At 36.9% G+C, this 26,686-nt stretch overlaps 1 long non-coding RNA gene across 1 annotated transcript in view; it reads right to left on the bottom strand.

Moving 5' to 3' along the window:
* The window catches only part of LOC128909243 (uncharacterized), a 58,770-nt gene extending 35,126 nt beyond the window's left edge, over positions 1-23,644 (bottom strand). Inside the window, exons 1-2 of the long non-coding RNA XR_008466300.1 lie at positions 23,194-23,644; positions 20,635-20,706 (exon numbers count right to left, since the gene is read on the bottom strand). This is a non-coding gene — a long non-coding RNA (uncharacterized LOC128909243). The remainder of the gene's footprint in view (positions 1-20,634; positions 20,707-23,193) is intronic.
* Positions 23,645-26,686: the final 3,042 nt, after the last annotated feature.

Raw genomic sequence — 26,686 nt, 5'->3', positions numbered from 1 at the left:
TCAGACCCAATTCACAATCAGATGAAAGTAAAGCAATACCTACAGGATCTTTCCTGGTTAGGTCATCAGTATGAACATCAGCACCAGCTGTGTGGCTCTGTAATTCCCTGCTGCTGGTTCATCCCATAGCTATTTGATATCTCAGATACAGTTACTTCAGATAGAGTCCTTTTTTTTTTCCCCAGGGATAGTCCCCCTACACTAAGAACAGCACAGCTGAAGGACTCCTTGGGCAGAGGGAGAGGAGATTATCTATCATGCTACATGAAAGTAAGACCTGGACCGTATGAGTCCTGAAATGAGGCAGAGCTTTGGAAGTCACGAAAGGTTCCAGGAGCACAGGAGGTACACAGGAATGGACCAGACATCATAACAATACTCCCAAAACCCAAGCCGATGAAATTAAACGTTCTTATCCTTAAAATAAGGTATCTGGGTTGTCTTTGCATGCCTTTCCTTCTAACTTGTTTTTGGAAGAGGTGTGCAGGAGAAGGCGGAAAGGCAAAGGAATATCTGTAAAGTACACTACTCACAAATGAGCAGTGTTACACAGGTGAGGGATCCAGGGGCCAATATGGTGATCTCACTTTAAAAAGATTTTCCCTCTGCTTCCAGGTTTTCAAGCATGAAAATCAACCTGAGGCATCTTCACTGCTGTTTCAGAAGCCCAAGAAACTGGCTGGACCGGAAGGAACATGTTCCACCACCACTACCACGTCCCACTGGGGAGAAAAACGTGCCAACGTGAGGGAGATGATGCCAGTAAGAGACTGGGAGCCTGAGGATCAGGTAAACACAGGTTTTTAAAACTTTAAGTAATTAGCATCTTCTTGCCTTAAAAGTTTGCAATGAGCAATTACTGAAGCACAAATCAAGAGATTGTAACCTAAGGTATAATGGCAAATGTATTGAAACACTATTAATTAGTATTTCTAAGTATTCTAAAGGTACTGTTGAACTTATAAAATAATAGAAAACTTCACATTGAGGCAAATCAGAAGGGAAGGCTTTCACAAAAATACCTTTAATTGGCCATCATTTCCTGTGCTCCTGCTTTCTCCAACTAAAGACACTTGTGTCCCTGCTAACTCTGCCTCCCACACAGTCCAGGCTTTCTTTTCCCTGATCCGACAATGAGGCAATAACAGTGTGCTCATCAACTATCCTATTACCATAGAAATGATAGCAACGTCACAAATTCAGCAGTCTGATTCCTCGACAGGGTTGATTAGGAACAGATGATGAGCTGGAGAAAAGCTGAACCCTTGATTAAACACAAATAGCTCTTCTAATGAACAAATATGGGAATAAAATATATTTAAAATCATGTAAAGAATGAGTGTCTTCATATTCTAGATGAACAACATTTTTTTGCTTTTCACTGATTTTTAGATTTGTTTGAATTTGTTTGCAAAGTTCCCTAATTTATTTTTAAATCCACATATATAAGTAATTAGTAATCATATGTGCTCCAGAATTCACTGAAAAAATCAGTGAGGGTACAGCCTGTAAAACACTAGTTAGGACTTTCCATTTCTTTCACAATAAATATATTTAGTATTACAAATGCACTATCGCTAAGTATGCACATCCACACAAATACAGATAAACTATACACTTCTATTATTTTCAACCAGACCTACTTGAATTCAAAGGACATGTTATTTAGGGGCCTTTGTGGTAAGTTCTGACCCTTCCCTTCACAAAACCACCTCCCACGAGGTGCTCTGCACCTTGCACAAGTCCCAGAAAACCACTTTTCCCTATCCCCAGTGAAGACCTTGGCTTGGTAGGACACTGACAAACTCCTCTCCCACTGCTTCAATACCTTAATGAATGAATCAAAGCTGGATACTTTATTGTCTTCTGAATCCAGGCTTGTATTGAGCCCGCAGCCACTAAAGATGGCAAAGGACTATTTGTATCATTCAAACCATTCATCCCAAAAGAAATATCTCACATGAAAATAGAAAAGTGTTTCAAGGCAGTTCATATTCAAGAGACTGTCTTTTCATTTTAAATTCTCACACTAAGCGTAAGTGCTAAATCCTCAATTCATACTTTACTGGAGACTTGACAACTCCGATTCCAACCACAGCTTATTTTACCAGTAAAAGCGTGCAGTAGGGTGTGCAGACCCATTCCAGGCTATCCCTATTCTCAGGCCTGCTGCAGTGTTTCTTCTACTTCAGACTATTTAGTCAATGCCATTAATCAAAATCCTATAGCAGAAAATGCATGCATAAGTCCTACACATTTATTGCCATGGCAACAATTCAGGCTCTTGTTCATATGTCAAGCTACATCAGTGGAGATAAATTCTATTGTTTTCACACTGACAGTTCTCTCTGTGTTGGACTTAATCCATGGAAAAATATAGCTTTGCCTCTTATTAAAATAAAACACAGACCACCCAACTCTCCAAATTCTCATTCTTCACAAAATATAACTAAACAATCTGAATAGTTAAAAAATTATAGTTTGATATTTAGGTTTATGATAGTAATTAAAGTGTAAAATAAAAGGCCCAGTCCTCATGATATTGTTTTAATCTGTGGGATCGGTTAGGAATTTAATTCCTCATGAAAAGATGAGCTCATTGCTATGAAGCTAAACAGCTATGATACCAGAGCACTGCGTTCTTGAATTAGATTGCACTATTTTAAAATAAATGCCTTTAAGCTTTAAGTGAAGTTGATGCAATTCATTTTCCAACTTAGCTGTAGATACTGTATTTTTCATAACATAAAAATTAATGATTAATGCGTAATATCCAGAGAAAGATTTTATATTTCATTTAGCTCATGACAAAATACACTCTCATGCGGGTGATTCACAAGTGTGAAAGAAAGATAAGCATCATTTTTCGTGCATAAGCCTCTACAGATTTACTTGTATGTGCTGCATTATGAGTAAGTCTTAATGCCTGACATAATTTTACATGATTTTACTGGGTACTAGACCACAGCTTTGATTCCTATTATTTCCACAGACACATCATCTTTCTCATTATCACAGACTAATGAGAAAACAGTCTCTCGTTAATAAAATACTTTTAATGCTTCATACGCTCATTATTTCCTGGGTACAGTGCATCACGCTTCCTGGAAAGGCAGAAGCCTCATATCACAGCTAAAGACACATCCTTTTCAATCTGACCCTTCTTTCCCTTCCTCATGCAGATTTAAGTCCCTGCTTTTACAGCATGCTTCATATTGACAAAGCCTATTACCATGATATACTATACCGGAGTTCATTTCGACTAATATCCACCGCTACATCTGTTACTGTCAGTACCCAATCTCAGTTCCTGTGTCACTGAAGATGAAGACAACCATTATATTTACTTATTGTCACGCCATGTTATGCCAGTATCAGAAACTGCTTCACATACACACTGTGTGTGACTTGCATCAAATATATATATTTTTAAAAGGGGGGCTTTGTGCAATTTGTAAATATCCTGTGAACTTCATTCATATTAATGAAGCAGCGTTTGCACTTTACTGGCATTTTTATGCAAATGACAGTAACTCTTTGTGTGCCGTGCCCCTCTGTACGACACAGGCCACAGCTCCTAAAGCCAGACTGTTGTTTCCTCACAGAGTGGGTACGGAGCATGCCTTTTCCGTCACCTAAAAGAGAGAACCTGGGGTTCTGAGGAGGCTGAGCACAGAATATGTCAAATCACTTACCAAATAATTTAGTTTTGAATCCTGGCATGTTCTTAAGAAGAAACACTAACAAAACATCTTTCAGGGGCTGTGCAATTGAGAGCAAAATCTCTCTTTTGAACTCCAACAAGTAACATTTTACAGTTCTTTTCTTGGCTCCAATTAAGCATCGTGTTTCTCACTCCTTCTGAAACCAGACATACACTAGTTTCAATAAAATAAATATATTTTTAAATGGTACGATGTGAAGCAGAACAAAAGCAGCTTTTTTCCACAAACATGAATTGCACATCAAAATAAAATTTTAGTTCCCAGTTTAGCAGTGCCCTCTGGTGATACATATCTTGGATATGTATGTGACCCATTTCATCCTGGTGTATCAGGCCCAGATCTGGACAAGAACTAAAATTAAATTTAGGCATTTAGATCTAAGACAGGGATTCCATAAAGCTTTGTTTAACCCCGTTGGCTGCTAACATCTCAAAGATGCTGCATTTCTGTCCACTAAGTTCCCCGGCCCGCAGCTCGCTTTGTGCACGGGCAGAATTACTGCCACGTCGGTGGCTTTGGAACGCTTCTGCTCTCTCGCAGGTTCATCCTGTTGTCTCCTTCAGGAGTCTCTACCACAGAAGTGGGTTCTCGGCTTCCTAACACACATCTGCAGGAGTACTGGCAGCCTCAGCCATGCTTCATCTTTGAGAGACTGAGGCATCTACTATCAAACAAGTGGTTTAAGCCATAAATTTGTCTCTACATGATTGTATCTGAGTTGCAGGGAGTCATCTCAATCCCAGAAGGCTGAAATTTATGAACCCTGCTTTCAGCAGATGGTTTCCTGCAATGTTTACCGGCTGCTTGTGTATCTCATTAGGAGGCACCAAACGACCAGACTATTATTGTATGGGCCACTGTTTCCTCAACCTTTTCAAAATCTGGTAAGCATTACACTTTTTGAGAAAGAATTCTTGTACCACAGTGGCGGTTACTTACAATTGCATAAGACTAGGTTAATTTTCAATGTTAATTTATTGCTATTAAAGAATATAACTCTCCAATCCTAACCTAGCACACTGAAAAATCATTAGTCCATTGTTCCTATCATGACACTAATAAGAAATGCTCCACTTATGAACGGATATTGTGTCTATCTGGACTGAAAGATTGTATGGAAAAAGGTTGGCCACATATTTGGTATTGGCATTAAAATCTTTTCAAGGCTCATTTAAGGGAAGCTATCGGGTGCCAGACTCCTTTGAAAATCTGGCCTTTCACATGGGTGGCTCCTGCTATTGTTGAAGATACACCAACAAGAAATGATGCAAGGTGCTATTCTGAATATAATATTGTTGCAAGAACCGCCAAATGTAAGATTCTTAATGAGATATCAGTTTCAATACAGGAAAATTCTATAATGTTTTTGGGTTTTTTTAGTACACCAGTGAAAACGATTTGTGCATCCCAAGTCAGGGTCATAGTTGTAGCTAAATGGAGAATGCCACAAATATATGAACCTGATTTGTCTCCTTAAATGATAATCAAAACAAAAAGAATGAACTTTCCCTCCAAGTTCATTGCGCAATACTTCACATTATTAATCAGAGTTATGTCACAGGATTATTGCTTTGCTTAATAATGTGTTTAATGTAAATTTAATGTAAAAGATCCATGATAGAGACAGTCAAAGCTCTATTAAAATCCTTTTGCAAAGTTCAGCCACTGCTTTAGTAGCTTTAGGCTAATAGCCTAATGTTAATTTGGATTCTAATCTATTATTTTGCATGATATTTAATGTGTTTTTGTAATTAGATTTTTTTTTCAGACAAAGCAAGAAAAAACACTATGGGTCAGAGTGCATGACTGTCATTAACTACAGTGCATTTCTGGGACACGTATAATCATAACACAACTTCTGCAATGAAATAGTGTAGATTATACTCCAGTCAACAACCTGTGTCTCATTCTGTAAATGGAAAAAAATAGATGACAATCAAGTGATAAATACCTGCAGCTGTTCACCCATACTGTTCCAATTTAAAAGGTTCCTACCCTCTTAGCTGGTGCAGAATATTAATTCACATATTCATCCCTAACTCTGGTTCAGTCAAAAATGAGACTATCATGCCTCTGATAAACTCACTTCACTCCAAATGAGAGTTTGAGAACAATTACATGATTAATTGTTCTGGGAGAAGTGATGATACCTTAACCTCTAGGAAAAAGGGCACAAGTATATCTAGGACAGGAGAGGTGAACACAGCATGCCTCAGAATTTACAGGCAGAAAGAAAGGCCATAATAATAGACAGATGCATCTCCTTTCCTCAACTGCCTTCTACATTCCCAACAGAATTACATTAATCTTAAAACAGCGATCTAGAATAATAAAATATTCTTTATTTTCTCAAACACTCTTAAGCTTTAGTTTGTTTTTTTCAGTATGATAAATTACTGTAAAGTAGAAAGAAAAGAAAGTTTATGATCTAAAAATCATTCTTCAATTCAGATGGAGACTTGGTATCCTTAGATAAAAGTGAAAATAAACTTAGAAACATGAATTAAAGCAGCATTAGTTTGTTCTTTTTTTAATTAAATGGGGAATATGTACACATTGCTTAATTTTTATCTTGCCTATTCAGCTATATGGCCAAATCTTGTTCTTGCCAGTAAATTTTAACAAATTCTCTCTCTACAGTGGATTGTTCTACCAAATATACTGAAGAATTATTTCAGGTAGGTGCCCTGAGATAAATCACAGCCTAATCTGATACACCTTGAAAATTTATAGAGCTAACAGTACAGAAAATAAAAAAGCTTCACTTGGAGGGACTTACAAAAGCACATTTTCCTTTAAAAAAACCCCCAAAACCCAAAAAACCACACACAAGAAAATTTCTAAAGTTAAAGGCTTGTGGCTCTAAAAATTGTTTCCTTTTCATGCAGGACATAACCGTACTCTAATATTGAAGTCACTGCTTCTGCTGGAGAACATGAAGAGAGCTTTTGAGAGAAAAGTCTGGTTAATGTTTTTTGAATAAAATAGGTAAGAAAACTAGACAAGAGTAGATGCCAGGAGTAACACTTTTGTATTCTTCATTTTAAAGTATGGAATATTCAGACTTGGTTTAGGGTCCTTTATTTTCATACTACTTGCTTAGGGCTCTGTGTGCTTTTTGCCTTGAGAAAGAAAGTAGCTTTATCTGAACAACGTATAACAACACTATGCCGGCAGTCTGAACATAGCTGGGAAAAGAACAATACTGTCACTGTCATTCAGTAACAAAAATATACACTGATGGTACAGAATTTTGTGTTACAGAATTGAGCTTTGGACTATCATAAACATATACTACTTCTAACTGATGATATATTTGAGAAAGGTTTTCTATCAATGCATCGTGAAGTAGCCAGCTGTTGATAAGACCGCCATATCATTCTCAAATTCATTTCTCAAATAATACTCCCCATGCTAGTGTTGGTGGAATAGATATGGAACATTTAATTACTTCATCTCCCTTCCCCTAAATTAGCCCTAGTGACAGTGAAAATACCAGGCCTGGCTACAGCAGATATAGCAGCAATGAGTTTTCTTCTGATAGGTGATTTTTCCCATACCTAAACATCTAAGAATCATATCTTGTGTCTGAACACTCAGTTTAGGTGTCCTCTCATTCACCTGCTTTTTTACAAAAGATCACAAAAAAACGGTACATTATATTTATGTCGTATTACATTTTCATTGACATTGAAAATTATGTAATGCGACTGAAACATGATTAAAAATTAGCATCCTAGTCTCAGGTCTGCTGTATTCACAACTTGGTTTATCTTAATATACCTTAGTTTACCAGTAATGAAAGGCACCGATACTGTTCCCATCCTATAAAAATTAATTTGTATCTGTCAAGTGCTGAGATACTTTGGTTAAAGAAAAAAAATCTTGCATTTTTTCTCAGGGAGCAGTAAAGCCAGCAGAGCGATAATGCATCTCAAGATAACTTTCATTAGACTCCTAAGTTCCCTGCACACAATAAAACCCAAATGAATGGGGGCTTTGTGTCAGGAGGCTGACACAAGAAAACAGGAAAAGAACCAATCCAAATCCACAGGACTTACGATGTTACACCAAATTGAAGCAGAATCCCAGCACTGTTGAAAGTTTGCAGCCAGACTGTCAAAGAACAGACACTATTGACAGTATAAAAAATATTTCTAATGTGAGACTTGGAAAACTTAAGAATTCCACTAGTCACTCCAATAATAAAAGTGATAATAATTTTATCATATGTCCTGTTGTCTGAAGGCCACACTCTTTCAGCTGTCAAGGACCGGAAGAAGTTGGGGAGAGAAAAAATTTCTGTGATACTCTGTCTCATTATGCAAACATCAAAAGTAATCAATTAGGTCAGAAACTCTCCAGAAGTATCTCTGGGATGGAACAGCAGTCTTAGATATTTTGTCTTTAGTGCTTTTAAATCCCAGTCGTTGACCCACCTAGGTTTCTCCCTCCCCAGATTATCTTCTAGAGTTGCCATTTCTGTGGCAGCTGCACATACAGATTCCCCCTTGTTCTTGCTCTGTGTTCCATGCACCAGCAGCACTTCGGCTGCATTGGGAATCATCTGAAGTATTACTAACTACCAGCAGTATTTCACCCACTAGGAATATGTTAAGTTCTCCTTTTAAGAGAGCTCATAGGTTTTCTAACGTTGTTTATCACTTAGAATTAAAATTGCACATTATAAGTGTTTCGTGTTATACCTATTTAACCATGTAACAAATCTGGTAGAAAAAACATCACCCAGAAAATGATCTCTCAGATAAATACTTACATAAAATCAAATCTGAACAATGCCCAAAGGCTGGGAGGGGGAAAAAATACTCCAGAGCTAGCTGCAGTTTTTCATAAAACACAGTTAGCATAGATATAATGTAACTAAGTCAAGCAAGATATGATTGATTTATTATATTGGAATCCATTAAAAGTATTCCATTGCAGTTTTAAGACCATATAGTCATTAAATATCTTTGAAAACACACATTCTCTACCATCATTATAAGATATTCTTGACAGCACATCATTTTTAATGGCACCATTATAAACAGGATTCATAATGGCTCTGTTTAGTATGTACCAGAATTGGAAGTCAGTAATATACAGACTTGCATTCAACATAATCAGATAACAGAGCACTGAAGGAAAGACGAATGCACAATTAATATATGAATAATTATTTTGTGTAAAATGAAACGCATTTTAAATAGTGTGTCAAATAGGCATTAAGATGAAAAAATGAAACAGTGAAATAGATTTGATGTACATTACTTACAAGTACAACAGGAACTACTGGTGCTGATATATGATCTAAATAGGAGAGGAAAGGATTAGCCCAAGGCTAATTGAAGTGATAACACCGGTTTCTAATCGTAGCAAACTGTAATATGCTGTGGATCCAGTACATGTGCCTTGAAACAACTTCAGCTTAACTCTTGCTTTTATTTGTGGTCCTTTCTAATAGCGGGACATTTGAAGAACAATTCTTCATGGCTTTTGTCCCTTCAGCTGCATTGGGGTAATTGGTCTTCAACCGTCATTAGTCAACTTCACAGTAAGGAAATCATGAAACCTAAAGGATCTCAGGAACAAAGTTTATCTTTAGTTAAGCTATAATTTAGCAAGCCAGGTACTTGAAATGAAAACCAGATCCTAAATTAGGTACACAATAGGTAAGACAGATTTATATAAAGAAAAAAGGAAACAAGAATTTTCCTAATGCAGTACAACCCCTTACGCGGTATCAAGAGAAGAGGTCTCCTGACGCACCATAAAAAGTAACGGGACTGTAGTAACCCTCACCAGCACAACCTGGGGCAAAATACTCACCCCAGACACCTTCTCCCTACAAGGCCTGGCAGTGTAGGGAAAAGGATTAATAACTGAAAGCAAGATTCTGCAATTAAAGGCTCTAACTGACCTCTATTGCAATACAGATGCATTAACATAAAGCCATAGGGTATTTGTAATTATTTCTTATGATGTATGAAGACATAAATTGGCATCCAGGAAGATCTTAACCAGCCATGTAACTTGTCATAACTAAAAAAAAAAAGAAACAAAAACATCCTGTAAAGGTCCATTATTCCTTCAACATAAATTCTTGGCTGTAATGTCCTCTGGATAAAGTCTGCTCTAAACTCTAGTTTAAGGCATTGTACAGCCCAACTTGTCTCTAGCCGATAGTAGAATTTTACAGGAAAAAACCCTCGCAAGACAGAAAGGTCCCAATTTTTTGTACTGATGCTTAAAAGGAAGAGGTAAAAAACATCTTATGCCACTATTCTATTTCTCCTTTTCTGGACTGGAGCTGATTCACACCTCAGCGCAACTTAGAGCAACACCTTTACTGCCCTAAATTGATTGTCCCAGAGGGGCTACTGCAGCCAGAGTACATATACATACATATGTGTGTTTGAGTGTGAATAAATACACATGTGTGCATATACAGATACCACACTCTCCACAGAATCTCTAGTGCTTTGGAAGAAGCATAAGCAGAGTTTTTAAACAAGGTCTCCAACAGTTTCATTTCTTTCATTATGTCATTTGTGGCAGCGCCGCCCAAGAAGAGGAGGAGGTGCCCACATAAAGCAATAAGCCATTCAGACTGACAAAATTTATTACATACCTCTGTATTTGAAAAGACCTGGCTTATAGCCATACTGAGCTAATCGATTTAACAGTACGTTTATCTACAGGTATTAATGGCCGCATATATTTGCATATTTGTATGGTTTTTTGTGATGAGCTCTTATGCAATCCAAAATAAGGAAATACAAATTTAATTCCAGAGCATGGCCTTAATTAATACTGATAGTACATTTCTCTGATTTTCCTAAAATAGACAAGACGCCTGAACGTTTAAGTTCATTGTAACATGTTGGAGCATTTACTTTTTGACATATGAGCAGCACGTGTCCATTAAGCCTGAAGTTTTTGCCTTTTCTACTATTAGAATATTACCTTTCTATGTAATTAGAAAAATATCTTTTCCCCACTCCGCCCCATACTAATTAGGTAAAAGTCAACATACAGAAAAACATGTCAAACCTGAGGCTAACAATGTTGGTAATAAGTATGTGAAAGTCCTTTTGCGTCAGTACTTTTCCCCGAACTGTAGTCAGGCATAGCTCCATAAGTTCTGTTTGCCATTTTGGCCTTACTCCCCGAACTTTTTCTCCCCTCTGCCACGTCAGCCATAAGCCTAAACTTTATTGCTTGCATATGTGAGGATCTCTGCATTCTCCCCGCTGTTATTACTTCACAATGTTATTGAATGTCCTGTACAAATGAAAAAGCACTTTTCTATCTGTAACACGAGAAGTATTAAAAGTATTTCTACTTTTCTAGAAATAATGCAAAAACGCCTGTACAACGTAAAATATCATTTACTTTAATGGTCTAATTGTGTCAGTACCATCAGAACTTTCTAGCTCACATAGCCAAGAGATAATAGCCAGTACATCCCTTACCTCAGCTGACATCTACCACGCAGGCAAGAGGCAGAGACCAGGTATGAAAGTTTTAACAGTTACATGTTAAAAATACCGGGGGGTTTGATACCACGGAGACTGAGGTGGAATAGTAGTGAGGACACAAGGGTTGAAGGGACAGGGAGGTAACTCAACTATGCCGTCCTGCTTCTGCCAAACAGGCCTGTATGTTGCTACCTAAACAGCAAGGTTTTTTCCAAACCAAATTTCCCAGAGGATATTGCTAACTGCCTGCTCCTCAGTGTCAGGCGCTCAATTCCCAGCACGAGCTCCCTCTCTGAGCCAGGTCTGCAAGAGCAATGCTCTGAACAATTCAAATACCATTCGAGGTCAATTACTAGGAAAAATCAGGTCATGGAGGGCTCTAATTTTACAATCCACAAAAGTATCAATCTTGCAACAGCAGTCTCTCAAAGTTTGAGATCCCTAGCTGTAAAATGGGAATATTACTATCCAAGGCTGTTGTGAGGAAACATTTACTCATGTGCATAAAGATTTCCATACTACAGTAATACTTTCAAAAAAAAAGCCAAGCAGAATGATATTTTGTCAGGATTATATCAGAGTTATTACTTTTTTTGGTCAGAATAATTGTATGTCAGAACACTCCAAAATAAACAAGGTATAGGAAACATACTTATCACAACTTATATGAGCAACACAGCCTGCATTTGGATATTCTGTAATTTTTGAATACTTGACTTTTTAGCCTTAACAGCACTCTTCTGGTATATACCTTTGTTGCCTGCATAGCGTATAATAGAATGACCTTCATCCATAGTGTCCTTTAGTAGAACAGAAGCATTTACTATAGATTTTATTATAAATGCCTTAATGAAATTCTAATCAATAATGCTTTAGAGAATGGTAAAGAAATTGAATACATTCATAAGCAAAAGGAGATGTTATTATCTCAGTTCAGTAACTATGAAATAGAAAGATGAAAAAAGTCTGTTTTTCGTATTAGAACTGAGCACAGCTGTACAGTTATATAATAAAGTATCACTTGTATCCATGGCAATAGGGAGTAATTGATGCACCACAGTTATTTTTATAAACCCAAACAAAAAAATTCAACTGGAAATTTCTTTGCCAGTTTCTTGGCATTGTATGTTTTTTATCTGTACATAATGTACAAATTTACAGTCTGAATACACTCACTGATCTGACTCGTTGAATAAAACATGCTGGGTTTTGCTGCATATTAAAGAAGATGGGGATCTCATACCCAACAAACAAGTCTTTCATGAAGAATTTCATGAAAAATATTTCTTGGAATAAGATATATTGTTAACTTAAATTCAGATTGCAGTGTCTCTATGAATCCTTTGCCTGAATTATCAGATATACATGACCAAAAGTCATTTGCTTTTTGGAGATTAAAAACGGGTGTTCTCTTAGAAATGCCAGCTGCTGTTGTTTATCAGGTATCCTATTACTTTAGAAACTGCATCACCATTTCCTTGAGCAATAGTCCTGTTACAAAATTTTTCATGAGACCAGCCTGAGAGCGCCTTTGAACACTTGGAATGGAAGAAGGCAAAGATGTGCATAAAATCCACATATCCACAAGTTTAGTTTGTTTCCTTCATCCTGGAATTTAACAGGTTTCTCTGGCAATCGCTGGTAAGTGGACATGACCTGGGTCCTTAACGCAGGACAGCATCAGCTACGAGCTACAGTGCACGTGTGTACAGGCACGCTTTTACCTCACATTAACTAATACTAGCTATAACTTCCTTTCTGTGGTTCAAAAATTAAAGCCATTTTTAATATAATTCATCTCCTCATCGGCAAGTGACTGTTCTTAATTGTGTTTATATTTAATGGAAGCACCTAAAAATAGTTCTCCATGATTTCCTCTTTTTAGGCTATTTCTTCTCCTTCCCTCCACTACTATATCACAATGCCTTTTTGTCTAGGGATACTGAACAGGGGATTGAAACACATTAACAAAAGAAAGGTTATGGACTGTGAGTCAGCAAGAACAAAAGAACCAAATATATCATGTAAAAGCTAATAATATTTAGATAGGGAGCCCAGAATTTAGCATTTTCATTATATTTTTCAGTTAGCATGAAAGTTTAATCTTCCACTAATCATTTAAAATGTAAAATAAACAGGGCTCTCGGCGTATCACAGTCTATACCCAGGTCCCCAGGAGAGTGAAAACCACAAAAGAAACCTAACAATATGATGCTATATATTCTGAGATATTGCTGTTCAATCTGATTTGCCACATGCCCATACATTTTAATGCTGACTTCATTATGAAATCTCTTCTTGATTAATCATTGGTGAACAATGACTAAATTGCTCTCCAGCATCAGCTTGAACTGGGGCATTGTTAGCAGCAACATTCATTTGAAAAGCGTACCAGATGGGCCGAGGAAAGGTCAGTATGTTACCACCACAGTAACAATGGACAAAGCTCATGAACTGGTGGCAGAAATAGTTGAACTGAGACTGCAGTAGCTTTACAGACCGTGCTGTGAGACTGTGTAATTTATTTTTTTTTAAATCATGTTAAAGAAATGTATTATCATAATATTTTATAACATTCACCACCTCGCTACTGTCAACAAAAAGACTAAAATGCACAGAAAGCTATTGAAACTTCTGAACTATAAATAAGTATGGATAGGCTTTGGTATGGACTTCTGTACATTAAGAACAATTAGCACATTTAATTGTATCTTCTATGACTATACAGTTTTCTGTGGTTTTTGCATAGCTTTCCAGTTCTTGCCTCCAGTGTGGATTGGCTTATTGCTCTTACCGTAAAGGCTCACCTTTATAATCTCTAACAGGTGTTTCTTTTTAATCATCACCTACATAACCCTCACTGCTGTGAAACAAGAGATGCACTATCATTTTCTCAATTTAAAAATAGACAACCTACATCTAAATACAACCAACAGATACTTCCAAAATAAAGAATCCTGCACTAAGGTGCTGGAGTACAAAGTTGTCCTCAAACCTTTCACAACTGCCATTTCAACATCGGAAGCGCCACAGAGCTTTCCTGATCCACCTAAAATTTTGACAGAGCTCCCTGTTTCAACCTTACTTCACTCTTGAGTTTGGTTACGATCCTCTAGGAGACCTCTCCCAAGCCCTTTGAGAGTCTTCATCTGCTCAGCATACTTGGCAAGCACATACTATGCTTCTTCCCATGCCCTGTTGAGCACATTACTCCAGGCCTACTCAGACAAAGGCCATGAAGACGATCCGAGGGCTGGAGCACCTTTCCTACGAAGACAGGCTGAGATAGTTGGGGGTGTTCAGCCTAGAGAAGAGAAGGCTCTGGAGAGACCTTATAGTTCCTTCCAGTACCTAAAGGGGGCCTACAAGAAAGCTGGGGAGGGGCTGTTTGCAAGGGCATGTAGCGACAGGACGAGGGGCAATGGTTTTAAACTAGAGCAGGGCAGGTTTAGATTAGATATTAGGAAGAAGTTCTTTACACTGAGGGTGGTGAGACACTGGAACAGGTTGCCCAGAGCGGTGGTGGAGGCCCCATCCCTGGACACATTCAAGGCCTGGCTTGATGAGGCTCTGAGCAACCTGATCTAGTTGAAGATGTCCCTGCTTACTGCAGGGGGCTGGGACTAGATGACCTTTAAAGGTCTCTTCCAACCCAACACATTCTATGAAACAGCTGGGTAGTGCAGGGGAATGGAACGCCTACACAAAATACATGGAACCCCACACAAAGCCTCCTCAGGCCTCCTTTCACCACCCAGCAGGCCACTGTCACCAGTGATAAGTGGTCAGAAGTCTTTAGCCCTGGTGTGCCATTAGCGAATTTTAACTGAGCATTAGCAACTGCTGTGTTTAGCCATGCTAAAAATACTATTACTAAAATGTCTCCGCATTTCCTTCAAGCTTACACGCCCCCAAGTATCTGATAAATACTACTCATTCATTGACACCGACCTGCCATTTGAGCAAATTTAAAACAATGACATCATTTAATATTGGCACATTTTTAACCACAATGAGAATTTTCATAACATTATGGTAGTCTATACACTTTACTACACTAGACATATTACAGGGTTAATAAGTTCTGGTAAATTGGTATTTTGAAGTTACTAAAGAAAATGTCATAAAATAACCTTACATTTGACATTTTAAAATGAGAGAAAAATTATCACAGGAAAACTGTAATCCGTGACTTCTAAACATGATCTCTCCTCTAATAAACAAATGGAAGTAAATATTTTCTTAACGCTTAAGTTTTCTTTTCTTCTGTAACTACCTTTCTTCAACATCAAATTCTACTTCATATAACAAACGCATGACAAGTAGCTGCTAGAATGGAAATTATTTTTTTTTTAACTCTTGAAGTTGTATACAAAAGGTACAGCCTACATGTACACAGAGGTATAGTCTGAGAACTTTTAGGTGTTTTGGGCTTGTTTCAGCAATACCTGATATAGACAAACTTCAGATAGACTAGCAAATTAGTAGTGGAGCTGTATAAACTACGGGAGCCAACTGGAAAGATGCATTTTTCTGCTAAGCTATGAAGCCCTCACAGCTGAATCATGGCAATTACAGGACAGGAGAGATAAAGCCGCCCACCCAATAGCTTGTAATTTAACCCAGTATATCCAGTTTTGTTACATACATGTCTCAAAATAATGCAGAAAACAGCGAGTACGGTTGAGATACTCCTTTCTTGCTTGCTCAAGGGCCTTTAAACTAACAGCAGCACATAATATAAACCAATTAGGTTTGTTTTCAATAAGGTTAGTATCCTTTCCTAAAGGATCACAAAAAGCCTAATTCAAATGTTGAATTCATAAGCAATATACAAGGGTCATCTGAAAGACTGCAATAATCAAAATCTTATAAAGGCAAGGCATAGCTATGTGAACTTCATATCCAAGTGACATTCAAATTTTGCATATAAGAGTTTTCAATAATATATAAAACCAGAAAGTGACTTTTAAGACCTATTTTATATCAAGAAAGTATTGCAGTAGGCATAGCAAGTGTTATATAGAATTTGAAGAAAACAGTTTCTAGGGGCACTATACTCACTCTAGCGCTGATTATAAAACAGCCGTGCTGTACTTGCTTGAGATTATGATAATCTTGTGGTAGCACTGTGACCTGAATAAACCACCTTCACCTAGTACTCATCAGAAGAGAAAGCACTTAGACCTTCCCTACACTGCTTACAAATGGATAAACCCACACTACTACCACTCCTCCTCCATGGCAGACAAAAGAAGCGTTGTCCGTGTCACACTGTGCTTAAACTACAAAAAGAGAGAGAAAGCCCTTCCCTGCAAGCTCACAAACTAATGAAGACAACACTATATAGCCTTCTTATGCTTAGTCAAAGTAGGGGCAGTTTTCTGAAGATCAACACGTTTTTGCGAAATTCAGTTGTGGATTCCATATCATTCATTATAATTTCTCTTTTCACCTACATGATGATGGGGCCCCTGCTCTACGTTGCTGGAGGGTAAATGCCAAGAAAGTTTGCTGTCAAGGTCGAATGACTTTCTTACATTTGTTCTTCAGAGAAGACTGAAATATTACATACTCCTCAGTGGAGCCTAACACAGGGTCAAATTCCTGTAGCCCACACTTGGCTCCTCTGGTCTTTTTAGCTGGTGAATACTACAGAATTGCTCTTTCTGCTTTCTACACTGGTTGTGCACTGCTGAACGGATTGTGTTGAAGGGATACACTTTCATTTACCCCTAAGTACAAAGCATACAGTTTGGGGCACTGCTTCACTTTCCACAATCTAAACCTACTCTTCAACACGGTGTCTTCATGTCAGTTTAGAGGACTCTGGATGAGGTATGACAACACCATCTCTTCCCAGCGCTGCCACCCAGGACAGAAAAGCACACTCTTTCAAGTTTCCACAGTGCTAGAGGCCAAAGGGGCTAAAGTATTTTCGTTTTATAGAAGAGCAAATGCTTAGGGCTTCATTAGACACTTAGTGGTTAAAAAAAAAAAATTGCTGACAGAAAAATGTGGAAGATACTCGTGGCACAGAGAGTATTATTTGAACACGGGTTGCAGGAAAGGACAGGTTATAAAGTGGCTTTCTCTAGTATAAAGAGGAAGAAAAGTAACGTTTACCATCTGTGAACCATGATGAGATTAGTTATTGAACCAGTATTTCTGAGTTTCTGGGGTTTGTTATTAACTAAAGAGCTTTCCTTTTCAGTATCATCTTTAGGAAGTATTTTGTTTGGTGACTACCTGAAAAAGATCAGAGGAGAAGTGACTAGTTTGTAAGGAATTTTTCCAGCAAGTAAGTGGATATTCTGCAATTCTATCTACATCTGATTACCTGTGTTCGATCATTCTGGTGTGTAAGTGATAGTTTATTATCCTAGGGGAGTTTTACATAAAGAAAAGTGTATTTAACGTTTCAGGGATTTCCATGATTTTGTGCTGGCAGAGGCTACTTACTGTGAACATGCTGGAGCGTGTCAACCATCTTCATGATTTCCTTAGCTCTGGTTTCAGAAGCATTCAGATGGTAAATTTTAGACTGCAGAGAAATTATGTCTCATTATGATTTGAACAAGTATGTGCCTGGTTAAAGACTAGATGAGAATATTATGGGAAGTTTCTTTCAAGGTCAAGTCTTGTTAATATAGATTTTATATAATATAAAATTTATGAAGATAAAAATCATTAATTGTTTAATGATTTTTCCATGTGGGTTCCTAAACTGTATGTTACAATGAGATGTATATAATCAGTAGGGTTTCTTCTTGGATTGAAGCAATCCCTTATAGGAACTTAGTTGGCCTTCCAAAAACATATTTTGTTTTTGTACGACAGCCTTGTGGAATAGAAGTCTCAATATTATTAAGGTAAGTATAAGCATTCTGCTTGTGGCACAGGCAGTGATGTCTGACGACTTGGTTGTATATTAAAAACCATTTGGTGTGTTTGGATTGACTGCTGTTTTTACAGATCATGCTTCTATGTACTGTACCTTGTAGGCTATTGGATTATTTTTTTTTTTATCATTTTTAAAGATTTTACAGAGTGCTTAGGAGAGCGCGTAGGTATAGAAGCATTTCAGAGAGAATTTGATGACAGGATGAAGGTTATTGAACTTGTAAAAACCCTGTGAGTCTAGGTTTTCCATTCCTGATACGTATGTCATCTGCATAACTGCATGGGCTTTGTGATACGATTATTTAAAAATACGTTCTTTGCAGCAGCTCTGTAAAAGGTTGACCATGCAAGACTATGTGTGCTTATAGTTTGGAACTGTTGATCTCTGGAAGTCATATCTCTCTGTGTAAAGATAAAAAGGGTGAATGCTAAAATATCTTTGGGACAACACGAAAAATTTGAATGTGAGTTTATTGCAGTGACAGGCAAAAAAAAAATAATAAAAAAATAAGAGGAGCTACACAAACTAAGTACCAGTGACACATCCTCTGTAAAAATAGGGTGGGAATAGTTTTCCACATTAGGGGACGGGAAAAAAAACCCCAGTATCATTGAATGAATATTCCTTAGTTAGCTAAAATAATTAGACGTTTTTTAATTACTGCCATTTTTTTAGGGTCAACTCTGAACCCAATAAAACCTGATGGGAGACTATCTTCAGATCATATGCTATGTATTTTTAGTGACTCCTTCAATATCATACAATATTGTATTTTGACTAATACTTCAGATCCTACCACAGCATTTCAAAGTAGAACCAGTATGTCCAGAGATACACTAACTAAAGAAATTCCTCAGTTTTTAATTTTTTTTTTTTTTCTCCTAAAGATATCTGATTTAAGGATAACCTTAGGGACAGGTGTCTACTTGGGTTATCAAATGCAAATACATGTTTGGTTCATACCTACCATAGAATACCAGAGTCACAAGGCAATGTCCTACCCAAACTCTGTGGCTGTCTTCAGGTGGAAAGAACGACTCACATACAGAAATCTTTTTCTAGATATCACAATGGAACAAATACACACAGATCTCACACTATCCAGTAACATTACATTCTTCTCACTTAGAATTCCAGCCAGGAAATAGCAAACTTCACCCTTGGATAGGCTCATAAATAGTTAAGTACCCTCTATCAACAGACAATAAAAGGGAAAAATAACCAATAAAACTACATAATGAACAACTAGTGAACAAACACAGCCATAGCACTCAAACACAGTCAAGTTATTGCCTAGGCTATTACAAGAATTTTACCGTAATATCATTTGATTTTCTAGCTTCACAACAATTATATCAAAGGTCTTTTACTCTTTTCAGATGTGTATCATTGCTTTAAATTCTATTACTAAGTCCAGTGTGGGAAGGAAAAACAACAAAAAGTTGTTCAAGGTCACAGATAATCATGTTCAGTAGCTTATTTGCAATTTTTTATCAGTTTTTAACTCCTGGAAGTCAACGGATGGTATATTCTGCTTCCTACCCAAAGGATGCAGTACAGTATGACTTTTTTTTTGCCACTATAGATAACGGAATCTAAACTTCTTGATTCTGGATGCAAATTGGAATTTGCACAGTTCAGGTTAAATTGACTTTGGCTTCATCTCACAACATCTGAAATCATACTGCAGTTCTCCGGTGCTTTTAGGACATAATTAGATAAATTCATAGATTAAGCTGCTCCTGGCAGTACTTGCTCTTCTGTGAATAGTGAACCAATTCCATAGCACATTGAAATACAAACTGTAGTTGCAATACCAAGTTGGCAATGCATCTTTGCTGTCGATTGTTGTGTGCCATATGGACCCACTTAAGCCTCTTCCTCTTTTGGCTCTTGAAGAGAAGGCAGCCATTGTGGCCAGTCATGAGGTCAGTTTGGAAACCAAATGGCCCAGGTGCAAAAACTTCAGCAGGGACATCTGCATCCATGACTGGTTTTTTGGCTAGATTTATCCCTGCCCATATTTAGACATGATATCTGCCTTCTTGCGTAATGTTGCCATTTTCTGCCAAATAGAACCCAGCAAGTCTGTTCTAATTTGTATTGTAAGTGATCACAAAATACACACAGTATAGTGCTTTTTTTGGTACCCTATTCTGCTCTTAGACTTCAAATACGAAAAGAGCTAATACTCTTTTTTCAGACTATTTCTTCTTTCAGATAATGCACGTAGAAGTTCAGGTGAAAGTTCTCACAAGCTCAAATATGGATATTAATAATCTCTTTTTTAAAAGTTTGCCGCCAGCCACCAAGGAAAGTCGAGATAGTCAGAGGAAAGATTAGAAGTGTAATTACAATGATATTGATATGGCTACAGCCTCATACTTTGTACAAAATGCAAATGCTTTATCTTTCGATACACTATTCTTAAAAAGGCTAGATAGATACATATCAATCAAGCTTATTCTGTGCTCAACAGTACCACAGTTAACAAATATCTACTGGATATTTAAATTATACTTACATTTCCTGCACAATTCTCCCCGAGGCCCAGATAATCATACTGGTCTCTTGTTTCTCACCTCAAAAAAAAATGCTATATAAGAAAAAAGAAAAAAAATAATCAGATACACTTATGATTGCGGGGCTATAACACCATTTGAAGAGCAAGCAAAATGCATTCTGACATAATTCATGCGTTTCATATATTAATACTGTCCTGCTGGTACATTTCCTTTTTTGTCACTTTTAAAACCACACATCAAGGTTAACCTTCAGTTTGGAGAAAGCACAGGCAAAGGGGACCTGTGCAAAATCTCAACAGAGTCTGATCTACCACCGCATCATTCAACTTCTATATTGTTCTAACAGCATGTAGTGCAAGAATCAAGGAATAATGAATCAAGGTCACAATATTTGACAAAGACTTTACAAAATAATTAGAAAAAAGAAATCTCTCATCAAATATACAAAACAGACAGATGTATTAGCTATGTCACATCAGAATTATTCTGTCCTCATTACTATAACATATAGTATACTTCCAGTGTCGTATTATGCTTTGTTATAGCATTCTTAGTTTTAAAATAGATTATACCAATCCTTTCTTTATTCTGATCTGGGGAAAAGCACATCTCTTCAATGCATCTTTGCCCTGCTTTCCTCTATCTTTTGTGCTAAACTGTTATACAAAACGGTTTTGTCACTTTGGTTATTTTTCCTCAGATAACATATATCTACTGGACATAGCATCTACAGAAAACTCTGACTTGACTCCAAAGCACAAACTTGTCCAAATAAAAATTATAGGACTAAGGAGCTTTTCATAAAGCTTTTCAGGCTGACATAAGCTACACCAAAATGAAGTTCTGCTAGCAAATAAAAATGCCAAATGGGGAGCTGCATCATGGCCAAAGTAGCTTTCAATTTTTAATTTTAGTCCATGAAAGGAAGTGGTACACTCCGTGCTTAGGGTGAGCTTTGGGTCTCTGCAGCAGCGGCCTTAGCCCCATCCACAGGCCTTCAAGAAATTAGTGTCTGGCAGGAAAGAGATTTTGTAGTTCGCTGCCTCCAGAAAAAAACCTGCAAGAATGCTTTTCCTTACAGAAAAGAAGTAAAAGGAAGGTGACAGTCTGGAATGCTAGCGAACTGTCAGTTATTTGACACTGAGTCTTGGTCTAATGACTGACAATAGATTTCAGAAATACGTGAGAAGCAGCAGCAAATACATACAAGCCTTTGGAGTGCCCTAGAATTTATATCTTGGTATTTTATACCAAGGATATGCAATAAGTGCATCCAGAAAATTATTTAGAATTCCAGACACACATACAGTATCAATGGGCATCTCAATAATGCTTAGGAAATACAGAGGTTTCTTTGCTTGATTTTTATGTATGGACTCTGCTTCATATTAGTAATCAGCTGTTCCATTCCAGCCAGCGCATCTCAAGGTTGCACAGCACTCCTTCAATAATTAGTATCGCAACTTGAGCTTCATGGTTTAAAACCTCTTCTGAAGTACACAGCAGTTATGTAATTTAGTATTTTGTACAGACCATACATAACTATACATTTGTGTACACTGTGTGTGTGCCACTTAGATTCTTTTCCCTTTCGTACTAGTAAATATAGAGCAAATCCAAACTATTTGTAATTTCACAATTTTAAGGAACTGCTAAATGCCTCCCTTGTATTATGTAGCAAAAAACAATAATATTTTTTTAACGTAATTATCTATAGGTAACATATAGATCTAGAAACAGGGGATCCTGATATCACAGGATGCTGAATTGCAAAGAATTCACTCAGCTTTGTTGAGCTGATGTGAATTGTAGCAAGCAAACTCAGCACAATTTTTCCAGTATGGCACACAAATGTCAGAGTCCCCTCCTATGCTGTACACATGAAGATGTGTGTGACGGCTGTACCATCTCTACAACATCAGTCCTGCCAAAAGATACTGTCTAGAAGCCAAAGTCACAGCCTGTTCGCTAATGAAAACAGAAGAGATACGATAAGAGAAGCCATAATCAACACCAAACATACTGGCATAAATCTTTACACATGCAATGCGAGTACCTTAGACTTGTTCATTCTGTTTACTTCTAAGGTTTTCAAGTAAGCCCTCTCGAATCCACCAATTTCACACTGGATTCAGATACATCTGGAACTACTATATGGCATATTAAAAAAAAGCAGAGCTCACCAAAGTACTACTGGTCTCTTTACATTTCCTAGTTAAATAAAGAAATTAAATGTCTTACAGAATATATGACATAATGTGCTTTAGTTACAGCCATGAGGTTACTCCCTTTTTCCTATTGTTCTCTTGTTATCAAGTTATCAGCTGGGCCTTTTCACGTGTCAACCAGATATAACTAGGAACTCTGCCTTCTCCCCACAGAACATGAACATTCGGCTGGCTTACCTGTATCAAGCTATTTAGAAAAACAAGTTGTTTGTTCAAAGATACAAAGCAAAGATCAACTTATAATATAAATTATTTATGTCATGTTTAATTCTATGTTAAATTTGCATTTATCAAATCACTACAATGCCCCTTGGAGTGGTTTGAGCTTACCTGTAATTGAGGAAACATAGATAAACATCAAGTTGTTCTAAGTCTTCATGATCTCTGTATTAATATAGTATTATTTACAAATGTTTATGTGATAGATGAATTCTTCCATCTGAAGAGAAAACCTGGGAGAAAAGTCAATGAATCAACCTGTAAATTTATCCTTAAAATACTTAAAGACAGTACTGTATTTAATCATATATAAAAACAAAAGTGATTGTCATGTTCTTAATAAGACCAAATATATAACAAGCTTAAAGGAAATCTCTCTACATCAGACTGTACGAAAGACTATGTCAGCACAAATGTAAAGGATTTGGGGTTTTGAGATAAACTAGCCTCAAACAATAATCTTCTGATAAACCTCAAATTCCAGATGGTCTTTGTGGGTTTCAGACAACAGCTGTATTCATACAGCATCATGATGAGGTATCCGGCTTGTTTTTAACAGTAAATGTAGACAGCAGTACTGTTTTGATGTTACTTGAAATAATAACCAGCACAAATATTATTTTCAAAAAGAACTTGAGATCTTCTCTGAAGACATATCACAATATCCTCACGTATCTCTCAATATTTTTATATGGGTATTTGTTGACCAATACAGTAATTTAAAAGGAATTTTGTAATTTATTTAGGCTTCCACAAATGAACAAAACACACTCTTCCACGTCACTACCTCTGTGATAACATTCATGGCTAAACAGTGGGTTTACTTCAAATGCAAGTCTCCAAATATCCTTAGACTAGCACTATTTTTATTTCTGTTTGACACAAGTTCTTAATTAATTGAGCTTCTTGGTACTATAAGCTATAGAAGATCAACTACATAAAAATGAGATGTCAAATGTTCCCCATACATCAGGCATAATGCTATTTTCATCGTATCTTTACAAGACATCAGATATGTTAATATTTATGGAGTATACACGGAGGAATACTGCTAGAATTAATAAATAATAAAGCTAATATTTTTTGCAAAAATAAATCATCAGATATCTCATTATAAACTGGATGTCTTCAGTTGTAGATAATTTAGTACAGTAATAAATAACAGGAGAACACAGTGCTGATGGAATTATATTTCATTATTTAAAATATCTTGCTACTCACATAAGAACGAATTCTTTTGTGTTCAAAATGATTGAAGTAGACAGAACTGGTTTAGAATTGAGGGTACTTTCAAAGAAATAAAAATGAGGTTGCCTCTAACATGCCAGCTAGACATTACTGAATAGGTGTATATAACACATACTGTTTCTCAAGTCACCCTGGGATGTGTCTTTGTACTTCAAAATCATCCTGGGATGTGTCTTTGGCAAGATGTAGCTCAGAGAAGTTTAGCCCATTGCTCCTATTGTCTCAATGATAATTGACTTCTTCCACCTTGAAAAAGGTGTTACCTTACAGATTTTAACGTCCACTTTGAGTCTTACCTGTAGAAGGGAAACAAAGAATCAATAAGGGGTAAGGATTCGTTCGGGGTTTTTTTGCAACAATTAATTAACAGAAATTCTCGAGTAAGACTTTATAGAAAGATCTTGCATAAAATTTTGTTGCACCTAATGATACAACAAAAACATACCAAAGAATATGGCGTATGTTGATACTTGCATTCAATACTGTTAATGACTTTATCTCATTTTTGAAGTATTTAGTCTCGTGGTTCAGTTTTACAAAATCACTACCTAATTTGTGCAGTGCAGTCTTTGGATGCAGGGAGACTGACGTGCCATGCTCAGTATTCTGAGAAGCGCTGTAGGATCGGCCCCTTCACTCTACAGCCAGGATTTTCAAAGTGTGCTAGAGAAAGCAGGTATCGCCTTCTCATTGAAAGGCAAAAGGAACCGATGCTGAACTCCATTAGACCTCTTCATTTGTAAAATCCCAGCCTATTCTCCTTGACATGGGACATGTCTTCATTCGCTTTCTAATCTATGCCCGGTATGCATTCATTGTACAAGTGTTAATTAACTGATAGTAATATAATTAAGAAAATGTTGCTACGGATCATTGTAATTCAGTTTCAGACACTGGCAATGAAATAGAAATACAATTTTAAAACAGGAACTTGCTGCCAAGCACAATGGAAATAGGAACATCAACATGAGGTTATGATTAAAACTCCAGAACCTTCAAAAGTAACTCAAGGCTTTATTTTTCTTACAGCTCTCTTCCTTTTTCTATGGAGTTCCTAATCTATACACAGCATATAACTATGAGATTTACATATGATTTTAGTAAATCACTAAACCCATTCTGCTATTGAATTTCTCAGTATGTGACTTAGTGAACTGGTTTTATGTCAAAAGCACATTAAAAAAAAAAAGATAAGCCTAGACAGTATTTTCAGCCTATGACAGATAAGTTAACACTGTATTGTTTAGTTTTCTGTGTCTACACCTAAATGACAAGGTGATGATTTGTTTAAACATTACGAGTTTTAAATATATACTGATCAAATATTATCTAAGAACAGCTTAAAGGGAAGTGGTACATAAAATCGACGACGAATTGATTAATTTACTTTACAAGTCAGGGACTTAAGGCACTAGAAGCTAAGATAAAGTGGAAGGCATAAACAAAATTATCCACCAGGTGGATTCCATTACATTTCTATGTCTGCAAAATTAAAATCCTGATAACACAAACAATAATATTACAACAGACAGTAAACCACCACCTAGCCAGCAGGAAAGCAACAGAATGTTATTTACTTCAATTGGCGTTGTTTTCAATAGTGCTGTGAGGATTTATACAGTGGAGATGTGGTTCTCTGAAATCTACAAAATACCTCCCCTTACTTTTTCATCATCATTTACCAGGTTCAGGTTCGGTCTTCTCAGTCTATTGTAGTAAGACTGTTGAGAGGAAACACAACACATTTACACCAAATTTTAATTATATTATTATGCCTATGAGCCAAACTTCTATATGGAAGAAAAACTTCTAAGCCAAGTTTGCTTTTAGCATGAAATGAACAAATCCTGATAGGTTTTCAGTTCCAAGCTCCTCGAGATGCCCAATACTCCTATTAGTGTCCTATATATCCCCCTTGTCAGGGATTCTCCTGGTGCAGCAGCTACATGGTAAGTGAGATGAGGAAGACTGAGAACATCAGGGAAGTAGAAGAGAAATGAACCGAATAATAATAAAATTAAGCATTTTGCTTATTCTGCTTATGCTGTAAGCTGCAAACAATGCAATTACAGGAACCTTCCAGAGCTACTTTCAGTGCTCAGTAAGGTAACAAAAGAGGTCCATAAACATGGCTCAGAGCCACTTTCTATTTTCAACTTTCCTTTATTTTCCATTGGACTCAACCCAGCAAAGAGTGATGATGCAAAATATCGATTCCCACTTTCAGAAGCTGGATCTGGCTTTTGGGATCTCTAGTTTCTGTATCTTTCCACATTTGAGGTTCAAAGTGAGCCTCTGAATACTGAAATATAGGCTATAGCAGAAACCACGATTCCTTATTTTGAGGGATACCTGC

This window comes from Rissa tridactyla, chromosome 4, assembly GCF_028500815.1.
Source record: "Rissa tridactyla isolate bRisTri1 chromosome 4, bRisTri1.patW.cur.20221130, whole genome shotgun sequence".
Classification (NCBI taxonomy): Eukaryota; Metazoa; Chordata; class Aves; order Charadriiformes; family Laridae; genus Rissa; species Rissa tridactyla.
Note: the sequence above shows the minus strand (reverse complement) of the source record. Positions and strands in the feature narration are given on the sequence as shown.